Source organism: Sus scrofa, chromosome 7 (assembly GCF_054392235.1).
Source record: "Sus scrofa isolate SSC_HxYL_T2T_F1_AM1 chromosome 7, Sscrofa_HxYL_maternal_Yorkshire_Landrace_v2.0, whole genome shotgun sequence".
NCBI lineage: Eukaryota > Metazoa > Chordata > Mammalia > Artiodactyla > Suidae > Sus > Sus scrofa.
Window position 1 is genome coordinate 10,776,872 of NC_139389.1, and position 17,695 is coordinate 10,794,566.

Below are 17,695 nucleotides of genomic sequence, written 5' to 3' on the forward strand. Positions count from 1 at the left end.
CCTGGCACTGCAGAGTGGCCGCCCATCCCATTGCTCCACAGTGGGAACTCCGATGTCCACTAAAGGCTCAAGAGTTCAGACTCAATAAACATCTCTTCAGAGCCCAGTTCACTGCCACCACCTAGCTAGCTGGCTGCTCTATTTAAGAAACAAGAACCAAAACGCTTCAATGAAGGAACAGATTCATACAGAGTTATCCATACTAGAGACAGCCAGTGTTAGGGGAGCACTAGGCAGCCAGGTTCAGGTGTGGGCTGGCTCCAGGGACCTGGACAGTCACTGCGAGGGGGAAGGATCCAGTTCCTCGGCCCCCAGGATCACCCTCCAGGGACCACCGACTCAGCATCCCACAGGAATGCTTGGAAATGGGCGCTCATCGCTGTGTGCCAGCCACTGTGCGAAAGCCTCCCTGGGCATGGTGGGGTCAGATTTCAAAGCAGTTTCTCAACCTGGGCACTGCTGACATTGTGCGCCAGATCATTCCTCCTGCGGTGCTTTGTGAGATGCTCGGCAGCGCCCCCGGCCTCTCCCTTCTAGATGCCAGTAGCACACTCCCTCCCAGTTACGACGACCAAAAATGTCTCCAGACACTGCCAGATGTCTCCTAGGAAACAAAACTGCCTGCAGCCCAGGACCACTGTTTTAAAGAATAAAATGAGGTGCCTCTCGATGGATAGAGGGGGACACTTGCCTCGAGTTCAGGCTGGTGAGGAGTCTGAAAGCAAAGTCCGCTTGGACGCAGGGGGTCCCAGGCCATCCTGCACATCTGCCCAGAGTGCTGGGAAGCAGGGTCACGCCTGCGGGCTGACCCTCCGCAGAGCCAACGTGTAGCTACGTGAGTCCCACTAACCAAGGGCCCCAAACAGAATGAACAGGCCCCCACCCCTGGACTTTGGGCTTCCTGAGTTGATTTGCTTAGGAACAGCTGGCAGTGGACACAAAACCCTGGGGGAATCCTTTTCAAATTCTGCCTGGCTGCTCCTTAGACGTGCAGTCTCGCACAAAGTGATTTCACCTCTCTGAGCTGAGTTTGTCTGTAAAATCAGGAGAACAAAAAACGGCACTTGTGTCACATGGGTTCTTGGGAAGATTAAACAGGATGGTAAATATAAAGTTCCTACTCTGGGGCAGGCACACAGTAGGCCTAACACATTGAAACTGGCTTTGCCCTCATCCTTCTCTCACCAGGACAGTGATGGGATTTTCTTTGGAACAAAACCGGTGAGGGAGGAACAACGAATTCCAGTGATGAATGGGGCTGTGCTTCCTCCCAAGCGTAATGCTGGGGTTTGGCAAAGTCCAGCTCCTCCTTTGTGAATAGCCCAGCCAGCTCTCCTCCACCATGTGCACAGACCTGTTGGCTCAAGACTGCTGTCAGGGCCCTCACGAAAAAGGGTGTGGGCCCCTCTGCAGGTGTCTGCTGTCCAATAAGCTTGTCAGCAGAGGCTTTTCTGTGTCTGGCTCAGCTGTCAGAGGTACAGGTGTGCCTGGGCTCCACTTACGCTCCTGAGTCAGGGTCACGGTCGCCAGGGCGGAAGAGTTTTCCCCGAGGGATGGAAGCTTTTATCAACCTGAATAACAGCCTACTGCAGCCTGGAGCCCACGGAGCTTGAGATGAATAGGCTTCTCTTTGGCCCGCACCTGAAAACCAAGGCCCCGGTGCCCGCGTGGATCACATTTCTGTGTTCCCTGGGGAACCTGGTGGGGGAGGCTCTCGGCAAAGCTACAGGTCAAAGCGTAAAAACACCAAGGAGGCAAATGGGAGCTACCCGGTATGCTTTTGTGTGTCTCAGAGGGAATGACTAATTAAACAAAGCCCGGGTTATGCCAGGGCTGGAAATCCGCTCTTGGGTTACCTCTAGTCTACTTTCTCAGGCACGTGTTTCCCTGAATACGGATGGAGGCAGGGAGAGAGAGAGAGAGAAGGAACACGGAGTAAATGAAGATGATGCTCAAATCTGAAAATCTTTCTAATATTTGCAAATTAGAAAAATCATTTTGATGGAAGAGGAAGGTAAAGCGTTGGGTCAAATGGAGTCTGGGGAGTAGTTCAGACTGCACTGATTCTGCACCGATTCACTTCCTGGTTGTCTCTCCAAGTCAGCAGGGCCCTCTAAGAGCAGCTAGAGGATGCTGTACACAGAGCAGCTTGTTTCTGCTGTGGTCTGAGGGGTGTGAGCTGCTTAAGCACCCTCTGCAGGAGCCACTGAGGAAGAACCTAGTCCCTGGCTGCCAGGCCCAGCCAGGTGGGGGCCTGGCTATGTGACATTTGTGAAAAATTGTGTGATTTGAACAGAGCCTCTGCTGGGTCATAGAAGACAAAACTTCTAATAACCACATGACAAAACCACTCTAATACCGCAGAATAATGCCTTTCGGGATCAGTGGAGGGTGAAGTCCATCAAAATGTAAAAGTTGAGAACAGCTTTTGGTTTCCCCAAGAAGATGATGATGCTACCCAGAATCCAGCTGAATTAAGAGTACCAACTCCTGGGGTTCCCATCGTGGCTCAGTGGTAATATCCTGGCTAGTGTCCACGAGGACTCAGGTTCAATCCCTGGCCTCGCTCAGTGGGTTAAGGAGCTGGTGTTGTGGTGAGCTGTGGTGCAGGTCACAGATGCGGGTCAGATCTGGTGTTTCTGTGGCTGTGAGGTAGGCTGGCAGCTGCAGCTCTGATTTGACCCCTAGCCTGGGAACTTCCATATGCTGCTGGTGTGGCCCTAAAAAAGGGAGTTCCTGTTGTGGCCCAGTGGAAACGAATCCGAATAGCATCCATGAGGATGCAGGTTCCACCCTGGCCTCGCTCAGTGGGTTGGGGACCGGCGTTGCCATGAGCTGTGGTGTAGGTCACAGATGCAGCTCAGATCCTGAGTTGCTGTGGCTGTGGCATAGGTTGGCAGCTGTAACTCAGATTCGACCTAGCCTGGGAACTTCCATGTGGCTCGAGTATGGCTATAAAAAAAGCAATAAATAAATAAATAAATAAGACAAAAAAAAGAAAGAAAGAAAAGAAAAAAAGCACAGACTCTGGAGTCAGCCCTGGTTTCAAAGCCCAACTAGCTGCCTAGATGTAGGGGAACTCTGCCAGGTCTCTGCCGATTCTGTACCTCAGCTTCCACATCTGTGGAATGGCACCTGAGCTGGTCCCTGGGGATACGATAACAAGTTACTACACACTTGGTGACTTAAAACAACAGAAGTGTACTCCCTCACGGTTCTGGAAGCTAGAAGGTCAATCTGTCAGCAAGATCATGCTCTCTCCTAAGCCTTTAAGGGACAATCCTTCTTGCCTGATCAGGCTTCCGGTGTTTGCCAGCACTCCTTGGTGTTTCTCGGCTGTAGGTGCCCCAGTGAGTCTCCCCTCTGCCGTCACGTGGCCTTCTCCCCAGGTCTGCATCCTAATCTCCGAAGAGCTGCCTCAGAAGGCCCGCCCTAATCCAGTACGGTATCGTCTCAACCAATGACATCTGCAAAGACCCCACTTCCAAACAAAGTCACATTCACAGAATCTGAGATTAGAAATGCAACACATCTTTTGGGGAGACACAATCCAACCTGCAGCAGACAACGCCAACAACCTCACGGGGTTGTCCTGGGGAGTAAAAGTGAGAGATTGGGAAAGGCGCCTGGACCAGTGTCAGGCGCACAGGAACACAAACTGTCATGATTTCTAAGTTTACAACAAACTCAGACGGGTGGATATTACTGTCCTTCCTTGACAGGAGAGGAAACCTTGGCTGGAGGTTAGGGAAACCGGCTCAAAGGCCCCCGGCCAGTGAGGCAGAGCTGAGTTCTCCTTTTAGCTGTTATTCTGCGTCCTTTCCACAGGGGTCTGATTCTCCTTCATCACCTAATTCCATCTCACTTTACTTGTAAGACTCGATTTGCAACCCTTGGGTTCTTCTCTCAAATTTTAGTCATGATTTTAGAACCTGAAATTTAAAAGGGCTCAGCTAGAATAGCACTAATTATTATTATTATTTTTTTTAAGGGCCACACCTGCAGCATAGGGAAGTTCCCAGGCTAGGGGCTGAATTGGAGCTGCAGCTGACAGCCTATGCCACTGCCACAGCCACGCCAGATCCTTAACCCACCGAGCAAGGCCAGGGATCAAACCTCATGGATACTAGCTGGGTTCACGAGCACTGAGCCACAATGGGAACGCCCTGATTCTGAGATTTAGCACATGTGACCTAAGTCCTTCATTGTGTGAGCACCGTGCTCGGTTTGATGGGACACCAGAGTAGACTGTGACAGTCCTTCACTCGAGGGTCTGCAGATGAGGAGTTCCCTGCCGGCTCAGCGGGTGAAGAAGGATCCGGTGTTGTCACTGCTGTGGTTCAGGTTTGATCCCTGGCCTTGAACCTTCCATATGCCTCGGACAAGATCAAAAAAAAAAAAAAAAAAAAAAAGACTTTGTAGATGAGCTACCTCCAGAACTAGCCATTTATCAACGAATTTACAGTGTGGTAGATACTGTTACAAATGCTTTAACAAATGTTGAACAAAACGCATTTCACTCCCCCAACAACTCTGTGCAAGAGGTACTAGTTTATTTGCATTTTCTAGATTAGGATATATAGTACAGAAAGGCTAAGATTCCAAAGCTGGAATGTGCCAGAATGGTCCATCCCAGGTGGTCTGACTTCTGGCTCAAGAGGCTGTGTTTTTGATGTGCGGTATCCCATGGGAAATGGGTGTATTTAGGCCTTCCTAAGACATTGAGGGTATTTCTAACTTTGACATTAGAGACAGTGCTGCAGTGAATATTCTTAAGCTAAGGCGTCGTGCACATCCCTGAATATTTTCTCGCAGGAGAGTGGCTGTGTGGAAGAGGAGACATGCTATTAACACTCTGGTATATAACATCGAATTGCAAGACTGAGGGAAGGGAAATGTGATCAGCAAAGGCATGAAAGGGAAAAGCACTGCATATGTCTGGGAAATGGCAAACACTCCAATCTGAATGGAATGCAAAGTGCTTGAAGACTTTCAGAGACTGAAGGGCTGCTTCTAAAGGGGTCTGGAGCCAGCTTGTGGAGAGCTCCGGACGCCACGCTGCGGAATATAGATTTTGTCAGGCAGCTCCCAAAACCCAGCATCCGTTTCTGAACTGGGGAGTGAAATGATCAGAGTCTGTCTAAAACAATTTCAAAAAGAACTTCCTCTCTCTTCTGAAAGGGGGGCCATTTATCACAATTCAGTGCAGATGGATTGAGGGAGGAGGTTAGGAGGGAGTCTATATTTTACTTATTTTTTTAACAGTGCAGATTCCTAAAATCATTTATTTTGACATATAGAAAAATATAGGGAATGATACAAAGAATAATATATAAGAATTCTGTATTATATATTCACTATTACTTATGTGTAGTCCGTTATATAAAATGTATTTAATATAGAGTTACATATTCTGCCATATTAATGATATATCATGTTACAAGGAATAATAAAAACGGTAACCTCTTCCAACTGTGGAGTTTATCATCCTCATGTACTTTTTAAATACTTTTAGAAATGGCATAGCTCTAAAGTAAGTTTCAATTGGATTAAATATTTTCTCTAGTAAAAAAATACTTTTACTATATACGTTAAGTACATATGAGCAGTAGAATGGTTTCTGGGCTGTCGTAAAATTTCATATAAATTTTGCATAAATAGAAAAATATTATCATTATTATTATTATTATTATTATTATTGGTCCTTTTAGGGCTGCACCTGTGGCATATGGAGGTTTCCAGGCTAGGGGTCAAATTGGAGCTGTCACAGCCACAGCAACACTAGATCCAAGCTGTGTCTGTGACCTACACCACAGCTCACAGCAAGGCCAGATCCTTAACCCACTGAGCAAAGCCAGGGATCGAACCTGTGGCCTCATGGATACTAGTCAGATTCATTTCTGCTGAGCTACCACAGGAACTCCAGAAAAATATTCTATATATTTTACTGCAATTTGTTTTAATTCATCATGAAGTTATCTATATTTATCCTTATTAATTAATACATGTGGTCCTAGATCATCTTTTTAAAAAGCTGTCACATAGTATTCCACTGCAGGAATATACCAGAATTCATGTTTTGCTCTTCTTGAGAGATATTTAGGTTGTTGGAGAATTTTTTGTTTTACAAACAATTCTTTTTTTTTTTTTTCTTTTTAAGGCTGCACCACAGCATATGAAAGTTCCTAGGCTGAGGGTTGAATCAGAGCTATAGCTGTCAGCTTACACCACAACCGCAGCAATGCCAGATCCGAGCTGAGTCTGCAACTTACACCACAGCTCACGGCAATGCTGGATCCTTAACCCACTGCCTGAGGCCAGGGATCAAACCTGCATCCTCATGGATACCAGTGGGGTTCCTAACCCGCTGAGCCACAAACGGGAACTTCCAACAACTCTGTGAGGACCTACTTGGTGTCTTCTTGTATACTTGCCAAGAGGACAGCCTTTCTCAACAAGGGTTTCTCTTCCAAATCTCAGAATAAAGATAATCAGAGACACTCTTAAGTTCCTGTGGAGGGCATCTAATGCCCTATTCTAGAGTCATAAACAAGAAGTTAAATCATTTCATACAGCGACACCTGGGAAGATTAGAACTTAATTCTTAGCATCAATGGTTGAAAAACTGCTGACATATGTCTTAGGAGAGGAATTGCTGCTGGGTTTGCACAACTTTTTTTTTTTTTTTTTTTTTTTTTTTTTTGTCTTTTTGGGGCCACACCTGCGGCATATGGAGATTCCCAGGCTAGGAATAGAATTGAAGCTGTAGCCACTGGCCTACACCACAGCCACAGCAACGCAGGATCCAAGCTGAGTATGCGATCTACACCACAGCTCACAGCAATGCCAGATCCTTAACCCACTGAGCGAGGCCAGGGATCGAACCTGAGTCCTCCTGGATACTAGTCAGGTTGTTAACCACTGAGCCACGACGGGAGCTCCTCTTTACATATTCTGACAGTAATCCTTTATTGGCGATATGCATCCAGGCAAGCATTAATTAAAGTAACCCTTCAGGGTGAACTTCAGGAGGCTGAGTCCTGCTGTAAGGCTAATGCAAGGCAAAAAGAGAAGCTTTCCAGCGAGTCAACATGTGGGCTACAATTCATTCAATAGACAAGTACTGTACATTTTAGATGGATTGGACTCCGTGCCAGAAGACGTGGGAATATGGAAAGAGCATCTCTCCCTTTACGAGGTGTGCAGTCTCGAGAAGGACACAGATGAATAACCATCGGAGTCCTCTGACAACCCCATCAGCATCATCGTGGTTAGCAAAACAGTACTAGATGTCTTAGCACAGTGGTGTTAAAAAGGATAAAATGTTTTCTGTAGGCCATTCATTATCCCATGAATGAAGAAAGAAGAGCAATGGGGAAAGTGTCTCTCCTGGGTGTTTGGGACCATTTGCCGGGGAAGAGGGGGGTGGCCAGTTCAGGGAGGTGGCCATACCTGGCATCCTCTAGCACTAACACACCTGGGAGGACGAAAGGCCTTCTAAAAACGACATTCGTTTAAGTATGTATGTATTCTTTGTTCCCTCACACCTCTGTAAACAAGGCTTTTTACTCCTGTCCCTATCAAGCTGCTCCCTGCAACTGTGTATGTAGAGAGACTGTCACAACAGCACTTGTCAGGAGCTGCGGCGGAGCAAGCCATGACAGCTGGTGGCACGAGGAGCCCAGGCGTCTGCTTTTCTCCCTCTGCCAGGCCTCCCTGAATAATGTGAGATTTTGTGTGCACAAGACTGATGCTATTGATCTGCCAACAGTGGGCCCTGCGCTCTATGTCTTTTTTTTTTTTTTTTCTTTTTCTTTTCAAATAGCTGGGGGTCACATTTACACTGGCGGACTTGTACACCGTCACCTCTTTCTCCCTGGGATGCAGGGAGCACGTTTGCACTGGGTTATAAGTGAAAAGAGCCCTGGAGTCCTTATTGGGAGAATGGGGGTTTGGGTGATGGCCTTGTCCCATAGCTGGGTGGCCATGGGGAAATCATTTGGCCTTTCTGAATCTCTTTCCTCATATATAAAACAGGATCATAGTACCTGCCCTGTCTCTCGGTCTGTACACATAAAACTACTTTTTCGTTGCTTTGTGCACTTTAGAGTATGAAGCAAATATGAGGGATTTAAAATTATTTGCAAGGACAGAGCTTCCCTGCACTTGACTGTGGGAAGCACAGTTCTAAGGGGGCCAGTACTTGCATCTCATGGTTTCTGAGCCCAAAACACGGGCACAGAGCTTCTTCCTTAGAAGATGCACTAACCCCAGTGGGGGAATCTGGGGGAGACCACCGAGAAGGGTCCTCAAATGCGTAGACTCATGAACCGTCACATCCAAACGGGCCTCCCCAGCATCAGTGGAACGACCAGCTTGGGTGAAATCTGGGGCCACCAAAGTTTTTATTCATATGCTTCCATCAGTAAAGCATTTTTCGGCCCCCCCTTTTGGTACACGTGTATTTATTCCTTTATAAACGAGAGAGGTCTACTAATGCTAATACATAAGGTGCATTGCACCTACATATAAACAACTAGAAATTTTAAAAGTTCAGAGAAAGTTGTAATATGTTCTTCCACTTCGCCCGCCCTGTGAGGGTGCACGCCTCTAACTGTGGAGTCCCCTGGACAAAAGAGGAAGTGGAGGCCCAGAGAGAGAGGGAGTGATTTGCTCAAAGCCACGCAGCTAGTCGCTGGCACAGCTGACGTGCTGGCCTGGGTGAGGGTGCTGCTGGCTGACAACGTGCGGGATCCTGGGGTCGACCCTCTGTTGCCAGTCGCCTCGATGGAACTGTCACCCTTATCACACTTGGTGCTTGGTTCCTTCCTGGGGCTTCCAGAGCTTCTTTTTGCTGCCTATCTTAAAGCTCTCTTTGTTTTTAATTCCTGGCAACAGACCTGAAAGAGGGGGTATAGATTTCTTTCACATAACAATGTGAGAAATAATAGAGCGGGATTGTATGTCACAGATGAAAATGCTATATTTATGCCTCATTGTAATCCCTTCATTGCTTTATGGATCCCGAGTCCCCTTGGGAGTGTCACAAATCCACGTAATGTTCCTGAGTGCTGCTCTGGCATTTGGGTCTCTGATTTAGCTGTCAGATATGTAAAATCACATGTAGCCAGACAACTCCCCGGGGCTCCACAGCTGCGAACGCCGGAGAGCACGCGTTATTCCAGCACGGTCGGTGTTCGTCTACGCATGGAGCGCCCTCCCCGTGCGGCCCCGTCTGACCTGAAGAGGGGCTCAGAGGGCTCGGAGGGGTGACTCCCCGGGAACTGTCTTCTCAAGCCCCACAGCGGTGACTCTCAAAGGAGTCGCACGCCCTGCGGAGGGACAGCCTTCATCCCAAGACCTCTGACCTTCTGGGGCCGCTGCGGGGCTCTGCTCCCCACCGACGCCCTCCTTCAGCTCCCCGGTGCCTTCCCACTGAGGTCGCCCTCTCAGGACCCCATGCACACCCTGTCAATGGCTGGGGGAGGCCTCCCCTCTGGACCATGGGACAGCTACCGCAGCATCCTCTCCCATGTCCAGACTGGTCCTAATCAGTGGTGGGTGAAAAATGTAAATGGACACAAAACACATTTTAAAAGAAAAGTAAGCTGGCAGGTATGTTATCCAGGGCTGCACAAGAGGAATAATTTTATTGGGTGAAGGCTTGATTCATTCCCTTCCAAATCTATGGAGAACAAGAATGCAGAACCAGCAGAAGGACTGGATTTAAATCTCCCTTCTGCCTGTTAGTTACCTGGCATGAAAAGGGTCCAGAAGCATTTATTCAGTGGTGCCAGCGATTTCACTGTTCTGCCTTCAAGTCTTACCTGCTAAATGGAAAGACAATAACTGTCTCTCCAAGACTGTTGCACCAATCGACACTTAATAAATATTCATGCAAATGAATGATGGAATAGAATTGAAAAAGAAACAAGAAATGTCTACGTATTTTCATCCACTAGTGCTTTGCAACCCTTAAAAGCAGACGAATCTACAGTGGAAATTTCCATGAGGCCTGGCAGCCTGGCACCATTTCTGGCATGACAAGCCTGGAAACCCTTGCTAACCTCTGTTAGCTCTGAGAATGATGGACTAAAATACCGACTGGCCTCGGGATAAGTGAATGGTCACGGAGTCCTACCTTGCGTGCCCACGACTTCAAATTCTCTGGCTTCTCCCCCTCATAATCCCAGTCACTTCCTCAATGACCCGGCTGTGGGTGTTCTCCCACTGGGACCGCCTCATCATGCCTCACCTTAGCCATGTGCCTCCTGTTCGACCCCGATCCCTGGACACCCCTGACTCCAGCAAGTCTGCAGCACCCAGAAGTGCAGGAGAGTCGAGAACTTAGGACAAACCTTGGCCAGTGGGCGATGGGAGCTGTCTGATACATGCGTGGCTCAGCAAGGGGCGTCTGCCCCGCATGCAGGGGACAGCCTCTACTCAGCTCTGGGCAACTATCACCAGGGGGAAACTGTGGGCCCCGGTGGACCTGGATGCCAGGCCTTGTAATTTGTTTTTTAAAAGAAGACAAACTTTTGAATCTCCCCCTTTTGAAGGTTGATTCATAATTCTTTTCCTTCTTTTGTCTTTTTAGAGCCACACCCACAGCATACGTAAGTTCCCAGGCTAGGAGTCAAATTGGAGCTGCAGCTGCCAGCCTACACCACAGCTCAGTGCAATGCCAGATCCTTGAGCCACTGAGTGAGCCTAGGCATCGAACCCACATCCTCATGGATGCTAGTCAGGCTCACTGCCACTGAGCCACAACAGGAACTCCCATATTTCTTTTTATTACCCTATGGGTTAAACAAGGTAAGACTTCTGGCCAGATTCTATCCAAGAGATACCATGGTGGGTTCTTAACCCACTGAGCCACAGCAGGAACTCCTGATTTTCCTTTTTATATTCTTTACCCTTGGTTAAGCTATAATTAAAATAGTGATAATAATAAAAAACAAATGGTAATAGCCAGATAGCCAGTGCTGTGATTCAACAGGTGGGTGTGGGTACAGTAGTGACAATGATGAAATACAGTTGTACCGTTTGGTAAACAGAAACTGCCCCTTGCCCCTTCCTCACGCCCAGGTCCCCTCATCCCCATGCCCTACCCCTTCTCGGGGCCCAGAGGACCACCCTCCTCGCTGATTCAGAAACTGAAGACCCCGGGCAGCAGAAGCCTCCTTGGCTCTGGACCTACCATCCAGAATAGTTGGGGTTCCTGCCCACAGGTGGGCAAATACGTTTATTCTCCCCCTGTAAGAGTCACTGCAGGGTTCTGCCTCTGGCCAGCTGTTCCATTTGCCCTCAGACAGATGGCTGGATAGGGCTAGGCCGATCCGACTGTGCAAACCATAGCTGACTTTAAATTAGCCAGAGTCCTGATTCTGTCCCTTCCTCTTCTCCTCCCTTTGTGGGGACTCTGTTCTCCCCTCCCATTCCCCCCCCCAATCCCCCCACTCCAAAGCTCCAGAAGAAAGATGGCTCTGGGTGTCACCCGTTCACATGGCAGTTCTTCCCGCTCTAACATGCTAGGCTTAAACCTGTGCTCAGTCACCCATCAGGCAGGTGGCCATGAACAGGTCACTTCTCCTTCCTGAACTTGGGTTCTTATTGTCAGTCAGAAATGATGGGCCCCAAACCACAGGGCTTTCTGAGGCTCTAGCGGAAGAGGTACATGGAGTGCCTGGCACAGAGTGAGATTATAGAAAATATAAATTGGTCTCTGACCCCAGCTCTGGCACAGAGCTCCTAAAACCCTCGTGATTTTCTAAGTGATAAGGCACTAGGAACAGCTTTTGTTCTAATGGGTCCATGCTGGGGGGCTTCTGGGTGGAGCTAGTTACCAAAGGACCACCCTTCATTTCTCCAGAAAGGAAAGAGGGGCTAGAAATGGAGTTAATAACCAGCCGTGCCTATGTGAGGAAGCCTCCATAGAACCCCAACAGTATGGGGTTCAGAGAGCTTCCACTCAGGCAAACACACCCTCAGCAGGAGCTGACCTCCCCCCGCAACTCCACAGGGGCAGAAGCTCCTCCACTCGGGACCCTCCCAGATGTCGCCTGGGCATCGCACCAGCTGACTGTTCACTTGTGTCCTTTATCATAGCCTTGAATAAACCAGCAGGTGCATGTAGGCCTTGCCCCAAGTTCTATGAGCTGCCCTAGCAAATTCATCAAACCCAAGGAGGAGTTGGTGAGAACTCCCCTGTACTGTGCTTTAGGCTGAAGCTCAGGGGCTACCTGGGCTGTGACTGGCATCTGAAGAGGGGTAGGAACGGTCTGTGGGGGTGAGCCCTACCTGTGGGATCTGACACTGCCTCCAGGCAGTGCTGGAATTAAGTTAAACTGCAGGACACCCAGTGGTGTTGCAGAGAATTGCTTGGTATGGGGGACAGTTTTCCACATATTTGGTGGCCAGAAGTGTTGGAAGCCTGTGTTTTGTGTGCCTCGTAAAAGAGACACAGGTGAGGGACTCCTAGGAGGAAAGAATCAGTTTTTCTAACACAGCACCCAACAAATCACAGACTTGGCTCCCTTGTTCCCGAGTGTCACCTGAGCCAGGCCTTGTCAATTTCAACTGGAGTCAAATCCTTGAACTAAAGGGAGTAATTACATGTAATGATCAGTTCTTTCCTGGATCTCCATGGAAGGCCAATACCCTTATTGCATAACCCAAGGCCCTGTGTACCTCTCTCCCCTGTGCACTCAGAGCGGGTTTTAACCTAAGCATTTATTGCTACGATCCTTCAGTGAATATCTGCTTCTTCACTAGCCTGTGTTTCCTGAGGGCTGGGATCAGGTGTGTTTCCATCATGACTCCAGATATGTAATTCGGGAAGCAGAGAGGGGAGGGAAGGAGAGGGAAGGAAAAGGAGGGAGATGCCAAGTACCAGCCACCAAGTATGGGAGACATTTTTGGATGTGGTCTTTCTTAGGACCCTGGCTCTTGGAATGCTGGGGCTTGCAGAGAAGGAAAAGAATCTTTAATTCCCTTCTCCTCCATCCCATTCAGCTCCTAGCCTCACTGCACCTCCGTCTCTACTGGTTAACAATAATCTGCGGGGATATTTGTGAGGACAGTGGTAATGCATATCCAAAGGCCAGGCATGGGAAGAGCAGGGACAATGAAGACACAGTCCTGGTCGAGGCCCTACCCTGCCCACTGCTGCTATTCTGGGAACAGGAGAGGGAGTGGACTTGGGTCCTCAAGGGTCTGGACAGAGGATTTTTCAGATTTTTTTCAAACTCTGCATATTGCACATAGATAGCCCCAATCACAGGCACCCTCCAGAACACAGAGAAGCAATATTCTATCTGGGTTTTTCTCACTCTTTCAGGGGCCAGACCTGATATTCGGGTTCTAACCCAACCCAGACTGTCAAGTCCATACCCTTGGCCCCATCCCACAGGCTCAGAGATGACCAGTCAGCTTCTCAGAACACTAGCCTCAGCAGAGGTCTTTGCCAACCACCACCCTGAGCTCTCTTTAGCCTTCAGCTTCCCAAGGCCACGTCCAGGCAGAAGAAGGTGTGTTATCAGTGAAGCCTAGTGCCTGTACCAGTCTGTTTAGAACAGTTCATTTGGTTGCAAATGCTTTATGGAGATAGGCTTTCTTAAAGGGCAGGAAAGGAAAAACCTGACCAATATAAAATTAAAAAAAAAAGAATTGCTTGTATCTCCAAGCCAAGCTTTATGGAAGCCCAAGAACTGCCCCCCTCACCCTCCTCCCCACAACGCAGCACAATTTTCTAGCAAGAGAATCAGAAGAGTTACCCGAGTCTGAGTAGTTAGATCACTTTCCAGAAGCTGGCTTCCCAATGGACCACAGGGACAGTATTTTTGTTTTGGGTTTTCTATTATACAGGCCAGTGTTCTCTTGCTGTTGTCGTGCACAAGCATCGATACACTGATGAGGACACAGAGATACAAAAGCAAGACGTGGTCCTTTTTCAGCATGCTAACGTATAATGCATTAGAGTGGTCTTCTTTTGGCTTGCGTTACAGTGCCACAGGAGCAACCCGAAAGTGAATAGCAACATCAAGGGCAGGGGCTGAGTTCCAAATGGGTGAAAAAAAGGCAATGACCATTGAGGGGTTCATGGGAATGATCACTGTCAGGCAGTTTCACTCCTATGACCATTAGTTACTGGACTGAGGCCAAGCTACAGGTGCAAAGACAACACACCATCAAATCTCAGTGTCCCTCTACCAGGGACAAAAGCCAAAGCTGAGCATCATCTGGTTGAGAGAATGCTGATGAGCATAATCCAGGGCCCCTTTCAAAGCATTCCTGTATAATGCTATGCAGATATCTAACTAGCAATCAGAATGTCTTATAGAAATTTTATACAAACCTTGTGGTCACCACTGCGTACCACAATTTCCTCATCTATAAAACAAAGAGACTGAACTGGATAAAACTCTGATGTCTCAGAGCCATGAATAAGGCTTTCTGTTTGTTTCCGGCAATAAAGGTAATGTAGATTCTCACTGTAAAATGATTAAGACAATATAGAAAAGTAGAAAGAAAAAAGCAAAATTCTTCCAAGATCCCACATCTGGAAATAGCCATTATTAACTTTTATATGTGTATCTTTTGAGATATTTTTGCAAATTGTTTTTCTCCTCTTTTATAAAAATGTGATTGTACTCTACATAATCTGCTAACCTTTCAAAATTATGTATATTGTGGCTGCCTCTCCAGGTGAGTGTAGAAAATAGCGATGTTTCACTTTCAACGTCTGCATAGCTTTCTATCAAGCAAATCCACTTAGATTGCTTTCGTTTTCACTAGCAACAATAAGACATCAATAAATATCATTTGACACATATCTTTGTCCATTTGTCCAGTTATTTCTTTAGGATTTATTTTTAGAAACAGAATTCCTGGGCCAAAAGTTATGTGCATTTTTGATGCAAGATGACACCCAGGCCTAGAGTAAGGCTACAGTATCTCCCAGTCTCAAAAGCTGAACCTGAGAGCATTTCCCAGGCCAATCAAATGGTTGAAAAGTAGGAACTTTTGTTTTTGCTACTCTTTTCTTTTCCTTTTTTGGCCACCCTGTGGGCCAGGGATCACATCTAAGCCACAGTTGCGACCAACGAGCAACAAATCCTTTAACCCACGGTGCCAGGCCAGGAGTCGAACCTGCCTCCTGGCATTGCAGAGATGCTGCCAATCTCACCGTGCCACACAGGGAACTCCTGTAATTGACTCTTTATAACTCAAATGTCCTTCATTGCCTAACATGATGTCTAGCAAACATCCGACAGACAACAGGACTCATTAATTTCCACAGGCCTGATTAATGACCAAGCTGACCGTCTACTGGAAAACTTGGAAGAAACTTGTGATTTACCTATAAGCAGAGGTATAGGGTATTGTCCTACGTATTTTTCCTTAGTCTTCTACCTTTTTGGATTTTAGTCTGAGCTTTTTTTTTTCTTTAGCATATGATCTTAATGTTGTTTTCTGACAGCCACTTTTCATTTTTGTGTAACATATGTTGCCTTAAATTCCAAGACAGAGAATGGATAGGTGGGTGAGTGAATCAGTAAGATAAGCCTGAGAGTGGGCGCTGGTGATGGTGCTGTCAGGATGCTTTCATGTCATGGGACCCCGTTGCTTTCTTCTATAACATGAATATAGCATCATACTTTGGACCTCTCTTTCTCCTAAGTAGAGAGGATTTGGTAGGCAATTCAAAGGTCTTTCCCCAGATATTTGGCACATAAGGAGACTTACACGCATGGGGTTCAGATGGTACTGAGAGTAACAGTGAAAGGGCCCCGGGGTCCACTGTGGAGATGGAAGTAGCAGGTGGCTATGGGCACCATGAGGGCTATCAGAGAGACACTCAGTGGGTTCCCATCACTGGAAGTATTCGAACACCCTATCAACTGGGCAGGATAATAAAGAATCTCTCGGAATTCCTGTAGAAGAGCTTCCTGCATTATGTGACTAGGTGCCAAAGGTATTTTTCATTACCTTAGAATCTGTTGCTATTTGATCAGTCAATTCAGTTCAACAATTAAGTGGGAAGAAAAAGACTCAAACTGATTGTTTTACTTTTTTCTAAGAATTGATTGTTCAACTCGGACAAAAATGTTGATCCCATTTTGCATGTGGAGATAGTCAATTTAGAAGAATTGTTCTGCTGGCCTAAGCCCAAGGAGACAGAAATTAAATCTGACAATGCAGCAGAGGCTGGCATGTGGGAGAAGGTGAAAGAATCACTAAAATCCTTAGAGTTTTTCCCTCTGTTTTTTCCCTCTGGTTCCTTGATGCTTTGCAATCTGGTGGCTGTGGCAGAGCTATGTTAATTATTGACAATTCAATAAACATTAAGCAAACATTTGTAACGGGTGGTAATTTGATGGGGCAAAATCACCAAGTGATTCTCTCTGACCAGGGGAATTGTGGGAGGTACTGGATGACGGAGTGGCAATAAAATGTAGCCTACAGAGCAAGGTGAACCAGAGTCTGGGGAGCGTATTCTTCCCTTTGGATGCTCAATCCTAACCAGGAAGAGTGGAAGCCAGCAGAATTATCCCTGTGATGTGCGCTGCATGGAACATGTTTGCCAGTGGAAGCCTTTGTTGCAAATGCAAAGCCATTCATAATTGAGAACAAGTTGAAGGGCTTAAGAACTGTCTCTCTGAATGTTACATATTAGGGGTAATCTTGAAGAAAATGCAAAGGATAATGCAGAAACCAAAACCAAAACCAAAACCAAAAACTGCAGTAAGTTCAAACTGGGGAGGAGGAGAGGACTAAAACCAGAGTCAAGAGAAAGACGGCGTTCCTTCTGGGGCACAGTGGGTTAAAGGATCCGGCACTGCTGCAGCTGTAGCATAGGTCACAGCTGGGCCTGGATTCAATCCCCCGCCCAGGAACTTCCACATTTTTTGTGTGGCCATAAACAAGCAAACAAACAAACAACCCAGAAAACTGAGGACAAGAGACAGAGATTAAGAATGTGTGACACAGAAGAAACCAAGGAGAAGAAATCCTTCATCCTCAGAGTTTTGCAGGTGATACGAGACTTATCCTGTGAAGGTGAAGCCCAAACTTCCAAAGAAAAATGTGGAATGATGAGGAGTGTGACCAAACCTTGGGGAATGCAAGGGAATTCCCGAAGAGCTTCAGACAAGAGGCACATGCTATGGCGCTGGGACTCTCTGTTAGGAACGGGGGGAAGTCCTTGGAGAATGGCCGTGACCAAACTTCTTGGATCAAGCAGTTGGGATGTAACAGGAAGTCCTCCAGATTTATTAAATTCACAAACCACATCCATCTTTCCTATTCTTAGAGGTATAAACAAGGTCATTGAAGTGAGTAGGAATATATTTTTAAGGCTTATAAAACCTGAAGCAGGAAATTGATGGATTTGGAAGCCCAGGTGATGTTTTCATTGCTTCTTCAGATCAGTATCTGGGACTTAGGAAAAGAGCTAGAAGTCTCTGTAGGTGGTATCGTGTGTACAATCTAGACGGCTGGGCCATGGTTTAAGATGCCAACATGATGGAATCTTGGCTGAGAACAGAATGCACTTTATGAGGACAGGATTTGCCCGGAAACTCACGGAACCAATCAAGAGTGTTTTAATAATTCAAGACTGGCAAAATGTTGATCTTTTTAGCGTAGACACGGAGATATGCTGCTTGACTCTAAGAAAGGATGCTTGGTCCAG

At 47.1% G+C, this 17,695-nt stretch overlaps 1 long non-coding RNA gene and 1 other non-coding gene across 5 annotated transcripts in view; both read right to left on the reverse strand.

The window, feature by feature from the left end:
• LOC110261780 (uncharacterized) overlaps window positions 1-17,695 on the reverse strand; it is a 537,063-nt gene that overhangs the window by 150,989 nt on the left and 368,379 nt on the right. The window lies entirely within an intron of this gene.
• MIR9807 (microRNA mir-9807) lies at window positions 15,226-15,293 on the reverse strand. Its single transcript, NR_128492.1, has one exon. It is a non-coding gene; the product is annotated as a microRNA mir-9807 (primary transcript).